Consider the following 10,834-nt stretch of genomic DNA (forward strand, 5'->3'; position numbering starts at 1 on the left):
AAACAACGTATTGGACTTTGCCCTTTTTCTTGTTTTCTGGGAGGCCATCCTAGTAAACCTTGTTTTAAAACTTAAAGTTGTTCTTAAAAAGATTAAGGGCCGGGTTCTCAATGTCTGGTTAACACTAATCTCCGGTTAAACATCGTTATCGACGTTACCGACTCCCTGTTGTATGCATGGAGTCGAAGACGTCGATAACGATGTTTAACCGCAGATTAGTGTTAACCAGATATTGAGTAACCGGCCCTAAGTAGCATTCGCCTAAAATCAAAAATTATAGTCACATAAGTTATTTTGATAAAAATTCATAGATATGTGATGGCGTTTTTTATTCAAACAATTCTTATATAGGTACAAATATCGATATAAGTAGGTATCGATACTTTTAGCCCGATACTTACTAGGCATCGATACTTTGTTTCGATGCTACTTCCAAGTACAGGTATCGATACTTCTATGGTATCATTTTATCCGTACGGGCGAAGTGCCAGAGCAATGTTTTTTACGCCCAGTAGCTTGATTATCTTCTTCAGCATTTCATTTGTCTTATCCGCTATTTCCACTTCCACTCGAAAGGCTTTGTAGGCTGGTCTACTTAGGAGCGCCGCCGTTTCAAGTGAAATAAGTTTAATGTATCATAAAAGGATTTCTTCTATCCAGAGATATCCAAAAGATTCTCTTATTTATTTGTAAAATAAGTATGTTGTCAGTACAAGAATATTACTTATACTAGGTTCACATATAAGTAGATTATCCTCATTTTCGAGCTTAACACCCTAATCTGTAATTATAACTAGAGATTAGCCATATAAAGTTCGTCCCTTGTTAATCTGTAATTATAAACTAATCTCAGATTTAACCGATAACTTTTCGGTGTCCATGCTAGTTTTATCGATTGTTTTTGCGAAAGAGAGGAGAAATGCCAAATGTAAAAGTAAACAAAAATGTACGCTAGCAAGTAAAAGAGGTTTGTAAAGGTACTTTTAATAAAATGTTAAGTTAAAATATATTTATATTGCTTATTATAGCAGAAAAACGTGATCACGGTGGCACAGAGAAGAAACATAAATTTCCCTTGAGATGTGAGAATAACATGCACAAATTTGACGGCTAATAATCTGAGATTTGCCTGTGTAAACGGGGTGATTAAAAAACGTGCTTTGATTGAGATAATATTGATATGTGAACATAGTTTTAGAATGAAAATTTTTGATGTACAGAAAAGAAGTTTGAAATTAATTTTTCTTCACATATAAGAAAATATGTTTTAGTACAAAGTTATTTAACAATTTATAGTAGAAATTAACAACAGTTATAAGTAAACATCATTATAATATAACTTCTCCCTCATTTAAACTAAGATACTCCTGTATCTTAACAACTTGAAAATAACTAATTAATAATAATTTTCACTTTCATTTTACAAATTCAAGCATTAAATATTGTACTTGGTTACTCTTCAATTTCTTTTGTATCAAGAATGCTTTCAAATTTGAATTTTCTTTTTATATTGGAGGGGTGAATATTTTCTAAGTCATTAAATTTAAATTTTGGTTCTTGTTTGTGTCTAACTGATTTATAATTTTTAATAAAACCTTGTTTCCTCCTTTCAATGTAATTTTCTCTTTTACTATTTCTTTTTTCTATGTAACTCTGTTTTCTATGTAACTCTGTTTTTTCTATGTAACTCTGTAGAATAGAGGCAAGTACTAATGAAATTAATATGTGGTCGGTTTGTACTGAATCATTATTTAATAATGCAAACGACGATATGGAAACAATTCATTCTCAAGAAGAAAATAGACAAACTTATATTAACATATTAGATACTGTAGTAAACAGATTTAAAACGCAAATAATATTGACAGATAACAAACAAAAAGGAACAGAAGTTAAACATAAAAATACAAAAAATTTGATAAGTTCTTCGGATTTATAGAGTAATTTGGAAAATATTTTGCGACAAAATATTGATAAAGGAAAAATTTGAATATTTTCAGAATTAGAAAACAGTAAATATAATATTTTGCAAAATAAAATTATTGAAATTATTGAAGCCATTGAAACAGAAAATGATGCTTATAAATATAGACACAATTATCCTAAAAATGAAACATGGCATCAACTTATGCGGGACTTAAAAGATTAATTTATATACCAAATTTAAAAATTTTAATCCATAAATATATTAATAATTGCTCAGTTTGTAGTAGAACGAAATACGATCGAAACCCGATTAAAAATAAATTTAAATTAACGGAAACACCAACTGATGTTAAACAGATTGTGCATATGGATGTTTATACAAATTCTAATCAAACTTTTTAACTTTCATTGATATATTTTCAAAACTAGTTGTTTTAATTACTATTTAATTGTTGTTGGTTTTTGTCTTTCTTGTTGTAGTCCTTTATCTTTATTAAATTTTTGATTTCTGTAGTCCTTGTTCTTTATTTAACATTTGATTGTTGTAATCCTTTATTTTTATTAAATATTTGATTGTTGTAGTCGTATATTTTTGGAAAAAAACGGCTTTTCTAATTAAACTTTGGTTTAATAAATCGCGTTGGNTATTGAAGCCATTGAAACAGAAAATGATGCTTATAAATATAGACACAATTATCCTAAAAATGAAACATGGCATCAACTTATGCGGGACTTAAAAGATTAATTTATATACCAAATTTAAAAATTTTAATCCATAAATATATTAATAATTGCTCAGTTTGTAGTAGAACGAAATACGATCGAAACCCGATTAAAAATAAATTTAAATTAACGGAAACACCAACTGATGTTAAACAGATTGTGCATATGGATGTTTATACAAATTCTAATCAAACTTTTTAACTTTCATTGATATATTTTCAAAATTAGTTGTTTTAATTACTATTTAATTGTTGTTGGTTTTTGTCTTTCTTGTTGTAGTCCTTTATCTTTATTAAATTTTTGATTTCTGTAGTCCTTGTTCTTTATTTAACATTTGATTGTTGTAATCCTTTATTTTTATTAAATATTTGATTGTTGTAGTCGTATATTTTTGGAAAAAAACGGCTTTTCTAATTAAACTTTGGTTTAATAAATCGCGTTGGTTNCAGCCCAGCGGACTAATCCTCCATGCTCCAATGATTTGCTGTAGCTGTCTTATCGAACTGGAGCTTAAAGACCTGGAAAGGAATTGTGCCGTCAAAGGATGGAGTCTTTTTCTTGTGAGCGTTTTTCAAAGTAGCTGGACGATTCATTTGTAGATATCGCAGATGACCTTCCAACTCGTCCACTTTTACCTCGACTTTATCCTTGCTGTCTTCAGTTGTCTCTTGTCTCTTCTTAAGTAATTCATTATCCCTGACCAAGTTCTTCTGGAGTGGATCTGTCTGGAAATCTCCGACTTAAGCGAAGAAATTGCAGCCAATATCATGCTCATATCCATAGCTGTTGATGAATTAGAAGCCTTTTGCTGTTCTTAAATCTTCCGGATGTCTGCTTCGACGAACAATCAGCCTCATCCTTCTGTTCGTCCTTCATGGATGTCGCGTCATCCTCACGATGAAAGTCGTATTTGTCAACGTCGATGCCTTCCTTTTCCATAGCCTCTCGTTACCCTGATAATAACTCCACTTTTCTTTCTGACGTTGCCAAATTTCTCTTTTCCAACTCCTGTTTGAGTTCCTCGATCTTCAGGTTCTGAATTTTTGGCATTATAAAACTATCTCCAATGGGATTTATTTAACAATCCCAATTCAGACAACATTGTTGCGATTATACCATGAACCAGTTAGAGCAGTTCTGAGGAGCAGCCATATGCAATAGCATTTGAGAAAAAAGAGTGTGACGTTCATAATTTTGAAGTTGGCTCTTTCTGTTTTGTTTTTTACTTCTCCTTCTTTATGAATATTTTGGCGGTGGTTTAATGCAATGATTTTTACGCGATTTTCAATATTTTTTTTCAAATGTTGCAAAAACACGTACAAAAATAACATATTTATATTGTTTGTTTACTTTTAGTTGAAAGCAAAAATCGCCTCGTCCGAACGGCCTTTCAACTAATCGCTTTCAAAAAAGTTGGACGCCAGCCAACTTTGGGCTTGTTCAACTTTTTTTCCTTGCAAACCTGTGTTTGTTTACATTCTATATACTTTACTTTTATTTTATCTTTCAGCTTCGCTAAGAACACTTCTACCAACGCTTGGCTTACTAAATTTACGCCAATTGATAAAATTTTGCGATTTAAATTCATTTTCAATAATGTAAATAACAATTCGTGTTGAATCGAAAATCGCCTCGTCTGAATAGAGATAGCAACTTTTTCACTTTCAACTTCTCATTCAACTTTGCATTCAACTTTTGTTGCCTGTAAAATCGCCCGTGCGATAACCTATTACGGTTAATATCTTGTCAGATATTATAAAATATAATAAATTTGTTTGCAACTGCCACCTAACAAAGCGGCGTTAAATTTAATATAAGCGGCGTAAATCTTTTCGATCAGCTGTTTAGACTAAGCCCAACACGTTGAGTTCAGGTAGCGTCCAAATTTTCCGCTGGAAAAAATGGCGGAAAGTTGCCAACTGTTGGGCTGAGCGTAACTACTCAACTGTGCGCTATTACAAACAGCCAACGATTACCCAACAGCTACGACTTATGAACGCGCCCATTGTTGATTTGGATCACGCGATTGTCCTTGACCACTTGACGAATTTATCAATGGCCCGTAGTCATAGTCAAAATAAAATCGACTTTAAAGTTAGTTGCAGTTTTTTGACATAATTTTCAATGGGATATCTGTCAAAAAAGCTGCAACTAACTTTAAAGTCGACTTTATTTTGACTATTGGGGTGTTCACAGTTCGTTCCAAATTATGTCTGAAAATGTAGACGTATACATTTTGAGACATCTTTAGCATCAAACTGTGAGCACCCCTTTCTAGCAGTCGTCGCAAAAATCGTCTCAAAACTTTGCTGGTGTTGCCAGACATTTCCTCTTTGCGTGCATTTTTTATATATCGCCTTTCGATTTTGTTTCTGAAAAATTATAATTATTTAACTTAATTACCAATTCCTAATATTTGTTATTCCTTTCCTTGATTTGTTTCTTTTCATCAGAAATTGCGCTCAAATTAAATGCAAATACAAAAAACGTGCCCAATAAATAAAAAAAATGTGATTAGTATTGCCATAATGCAACCCTGCTGCGAGGTTGCAAAATGTAGACGCGTAAAAAACATACCTTTGAGTGTGACAAAATGTAGACGGCGTCGTTTTCCAATTTTGTATGGGAAACAACAACACCACAGATTTTACGGTTAGAAAACGTCTTAAAATGTAGACGTGACAATTTTAGTCTGTTTCCAATAGCAGTCCGGTTTACAGATTTAGTCAGAATTTACAGGAAGTCGTTCCTATTGACATAAAACCTGTAAGTGAGGAACACATTTGAGAGAGTAACTGAGCAACTGTTCCTAGTCAGAAGTTACAGGATTTAGTCCGGAGTTTTTTTTCCTGTAAGTTCATGAAAAGTGTCAAACGATCAGCTGATTTGCATGTGCAAGAAAAACAAACAGCGGTGAAAGCAAAGTACCTTATATTTGTAAAAAAATGGAAGTAAGACAACGAAATGCATGAACGAAAGACCACAAGATCACGCGGGAAGGAAAGAAAGAAAAAAGTAATTTTCTACTGCCGAAATCTCGACGCCATCTTTGTTGTAAGAAGCAAACAACGAAGAGAACGGAGAAAACCACGAAATTGTTGCACGCATGAATAATCATTTTTATTCATGCAAATTCTTCTATAAATCATGCTGTTGTGTTAAATTATTCTTTATCTTATGTGTACACACGTTGTCACAGGCGAAAATGAAGAAAATTGCAGTAAAAAGCCACCACCAAATTGTAAACAACGAGAAATGTAAACAAACGGCTAATGTCAAAATCGTTAAACTTTTTTCCTAAATGCGATTCTAACGGGCTACTCTACTGCCCGCGTGATCTTGTATTTTTGGTTCATGAACGAAAAGTTTGAATATGTATAGATTTTAATAATTATTTAGTGATATTTCAGCTAAATCAGTGTTGTACAAATGACATGTAAACAAACCGACTGACGTTTTTACAGGAAATAGTGCTTTTGCGTTCCTACGCACTTCTGCATCTGTTCTCCTTTTACTCTCATTTGAGAGAGTAAAATTGTAGTTTGACAGTTCCACAGGTTTTAGTCCGAAGTTCAAAGGAACAGACTTTTTACTAGCGGAAGCACCACCCCAACAGCTGATACCGTATTGCAGCTTTGATTGAAATATTCCGTAGAAAACCATTTTTAGTGTAGAAGTAGAACAAAACTTTTTAAGGCGGTATAAATGACGACTGGCGTAGAGAAAGTATTGTTTTAGCGTATTTTAATGTTCAGACCAATTTAAGCGGTTGTCAATTACTACTCCTAGGTATTTAAACTTTTCAACATTTTCAAGCTTTAAACAAGTATCGTCGCAGTTGACTGTGCGTGCGAAAGACTTTTTTGACTCATTCAGAGAGCACTCATGATTATGCAAATTAAAACGCAGACAATCTAAAGAATGAAACAAAATATCACAGTTTGGGGATTCTTTGGCAACGAGGCTAAAGAACATAAACTTAGTTTTACTACTTACAGACAGTTTATGCAATGCAAACCAGATTCTCAGTATATGTATGTCGTGATTAATGTCACATATTTCTTCAAAGTAGCTCGAAGTACAATAAGCAATGGCAAGGTCATCAGCAAAAGCAGTTACTTTGCCTTTCAGTGGGAAAGAAAAAATTGAATTGATATAAATCAAAAATAGTATTGGACCAAGAACTGAACCTTGGGGTACGCCCAGATGAACAGGCTCCAAACTACTATAGCTATTGGCCACTTTGACTTTTTGTACTCTGTTCGAGAGATAGGATTTAAACCACTTATACATAAACCCTCTGAAACCAGCGCTAAATAGCTTATTTAAAAGTATATCTCTATCTACCATATCGAAAGCTTTTGTAATGTCAACAAAAAGTCAAGCATAGAGATTTTCACTGTCCAAGCCTTGGATGTACGGGCAAAAATCTAGTAGAGCATCTTCCGTAGAAAGTCCCGAACGTAAGCCAAACTGCATTGGGCTCAAGAATTTCGACCTATCAAGATAGTCTACAATTCTATTTTTAATAACTTTTTCAAATACTTTTGATATTGTCGAGAGCAAAGATATAGGCCTGTAATTATTTGCATCCTTCTTATCGCCTCTTTTGAAAACTGGAATTACAATAGCGCACTTCAAATCTTCTGGAAAAACAGCCTGTGTAACACTAGCATTGAATAAGTATTTAAGTATGTCTACCAGGGATGATAAATGTTTTTTTAATTTTTGTACCAAATGGACAAAAAGAATGTACTAAATCTGCCGAAAAAGTACCAAAATTTAAAAGACCAGACATACATATGTATACGGGTAATTTCCAAACAAAGTGTTCATGACAGGTATTTTATATTTTTTTTTTAAGATTGATAATCTTATCCTCTAAAATCGTTCACTGACGTGAATACGAAACTGCTTTCAGGCTCTTCAAGAATTAACTTTTGTTCTTATTTTTGCATTTTTGTAAAATTTTTTCCAGAATGTAACATTTGCATATCACTTTTATACTCATTTATCAGATAAGCCAATGTTGGAGGTTTTTCCGCCTTCTTCATGACATTAACGTGACGTTTTTCTTGGGAGGCAGGCTTTTTGTTTAATCTTTCTTCAGCAACAACTTCCCATATATGCCATTTGAACACTTTTGCAGAAACAAGCGAAACGCTACGCTACGAAAAACGAAAAATCCACATGCATTGATGCCAAACATTGCCTGTTAAAAATCCCACGAAAATGGGGAAAAAATGCCTCAATTACCCACATCTTGAAAATTAGTCCCACAAAATTCCCAACAAATTTAAACATACACATGTTTCAGTAGTAAAGAAGTAAAATTCATATAAAATAATAATAATAGTTTGGCGCTTACACATATGTGCTTTTCCTCCAATTTGTGGCGGTCCCCTTGATGTTGTCACACAAAGTGGAGGGACCTACAGTTTTACGCCGACTCCGAATGGCGAGTGTATTTTTATGAGAAGCTGTTTTTCATGGCAGGAATACACTCGGAGGTTTGCCATTGCCTGCCGAGGGGCGACCGCTGTTAAGAAAAAAACCCCTTTTCTGCATTTTTTTCACTCATTAATTTTTTCACTTTCATTTTTTTGCCCTCACTAAGGGTCTAAAAAAATTTTTTGGTGACTTTAAAATTGAAGCACATTCATGTGCTATTTAACATTTCATCAGATAATATGTTCCGCATTTTACATGAAACACCAGTTACAACTGAAAATATTCTTTCTTACTCAGCGCTTGAATTGGTTAACGTAAGAAAATTTTCGAAATTGTCCTTATACATTTTAACAATTATATACCATTTCACTCCACATCACATCTCCAGAACGATTATTTACGTAAGAATGTCGAATATTCTTGAATTTTGATCAATTATGCAACAATAACTGCGTCAAAAGAAAATCCCTTATTTATATGAAATGTCCCTTTTTTCCCTTTTAATAATTTTGTATGCAAAATATCCCTCAAATAGGGAAATTACCCACAATCTGGCATCACTGTCCACATGCTGCAACCCTTGCGGAAACATGTGCAGCATTGCCAGCTATCAGTTGTTTTTCGAAGAAAGCTGAATGAAGGAAAACAAAGTGGAAAGGAATTAAAAAAACACTCATCATGTGCTTTTTTATTGTAAAATTGGTTAATTTTACATATTTTGAGGAAAATTATGGATTCTGATGTATTTGCAATTATAGCAGCAGAGTAAGCAGGCGCTATGGCAATGGATTCACAAAGGTATGCGGAGCTGACGGGCATAGTAACCATGGGCGCATCTATGTCAGCTTCTGGTTGAATTGTTGAACCACAAGCTAGAACTTATCACACCGGAAATTTGAAACATTTATCTTAAATAAAATGTGAATCCTTTGAATACATGTGTTTGTTAAAGTTTTTGGATTCTCGTTACGCGTTTGGACACAACAACCGAAAATCATTTTACAAATAACTAAACCGGAACCAAGTTTCTCAATAAGGGGCAACAAAGATTTTGTTTTGTTCGTTTATATAAAGCAGTGGATAAAAATATACGTATATGCGAAAGGCAAATTTATCTGTTTAAATGAACACCACCAATATTTCTTGTAAACACACATCGATTTACATCTTTTATTTCGCCCCCGACACAGAATTGTTTTCGTACAAAATTACACAAAAAAGCTAACTCGTTCGTTTTTAGGCATGCCATTGTTACGAATTTCGAAAGTTCGAAAATACGATTCGGATTGCAGCATACTTTTTCTACGGTTCGTAGCAAAATCCGAATACGAAAGAGTTGCAGAATAGGGGTGATAATCAAGGAAACCATTGAAACCAATAAATATGCATTAGTAATTATCTTATTTGTAGTGTTTTTTGTATAAAAAGCTGGGTGACTTTCCGGAAATATTAAGACTTACTCGTTAATTTTAAATACCCTTTTAATCTTATCGGCATTAATTAATCACTCTGCTTTAGCTAGAACAGTTTTTTGGTTCGGCCAGTGTGTACTGCACCAAAAATCTGGAAAATTTCGTCCGGGGACTTGGGTGCGTAACGTTATATGTACTTGTACATATGCATAGTTTAAAAAGGCCATGAAAACCCCAAGTTTGCAGTACAAATCAATAATTCAAGTTAATCAACAAAACCATACAAATATGTTTATTAGGTGCGAGTAGCACACAAATTTTAGAAAGAAACAGTTGCTTATATTATAACAGCAACTGTTTGATGATTTTAAAAAGTCCTTCGTTTTTAATAAACACCACGCATTTACTTGTATAAAGTAGGAAAAATATGACTGAATTTTAATCCACAAGTCGTATTTCTACACAATTTGTCGTAATGCTTTGACAAAATTGTATCAAAAATGTCGATATAGTAGCAATGTACTTTTGGGATCCAAAATGTACCAAAAAAATATAATTGTACCATCAATTTCATCAACTATATTAAAGGATATGCATTTTAGTATTTTATTGGAAATACCGTCATCACCGCAAGAACCTGAGTTATTTAAAGTTTTGATTATGTTTGTTATTTCTAAGCTAGAAATTGAATTAAAAAAGAAACTTTTCTGAGTATCAGGGTTTGAGGGCAGTCCTAAAGCAAAGTGGCAATTGCAGTCGGTACATTTAGTTTTCCCAATAGAGGTGAAGTGCTTATTGAACTCATTGGCTACTCCTATAGGATCTAGATCGAATGACCTTTCGACCACAGGGCAATTGACTCGACACGCTCTGCCGGTCCTCGATTAAGAGCCCGATTGACAACCTCCCACTCTTTTCTTGTATTTCCGAATGCGGATTTAAACTCATTCTAATCTAAATCCATTCTAATCTAATCTCATTCTAATCTAAATCTTCGGCAAATTTGCTAATTCTAATTTGCTTAGACTCACCTAATTGTGTTATTTCTAATCTAAATCTCATTCTAATCTAAACTCATTCTAATCTAAATCTTCGGCAAATTTGCTAATTCTAGCCGATAACGACATGTGTGCAGATCTCCTTAGAAATACATGTGCTCGGCTCAAAATTTCAGGGAGAGACGATAACGCAACTATGATTGGACGACAAGTGTGCAGATAGCCTAATTCGGTCATTGTGAGCGTTTATTTAACAATCCAGCGATACGAAGCGAGATATTTATGATGGCCCGTAGTCATATGGGGTGTTCACAGTTCGTTCCA

This window comes from Rhagoletis zephyria, unplaced genomic scaffold (assembly GCF_001687245.7).
Source record: "Rhagoletis zephyria isolate East Lansing unplaced genomic scaffold, Rhagoletis_zephyria_1.1 Rzeph_scaffold_01934, whole genome shotgun sequence".
NCBI lineage: Eukaryota > Metazoa > Arthropoda > Insecta > Diptera > Tephritidae > Rhagoletis > Rhagoletis zephyria.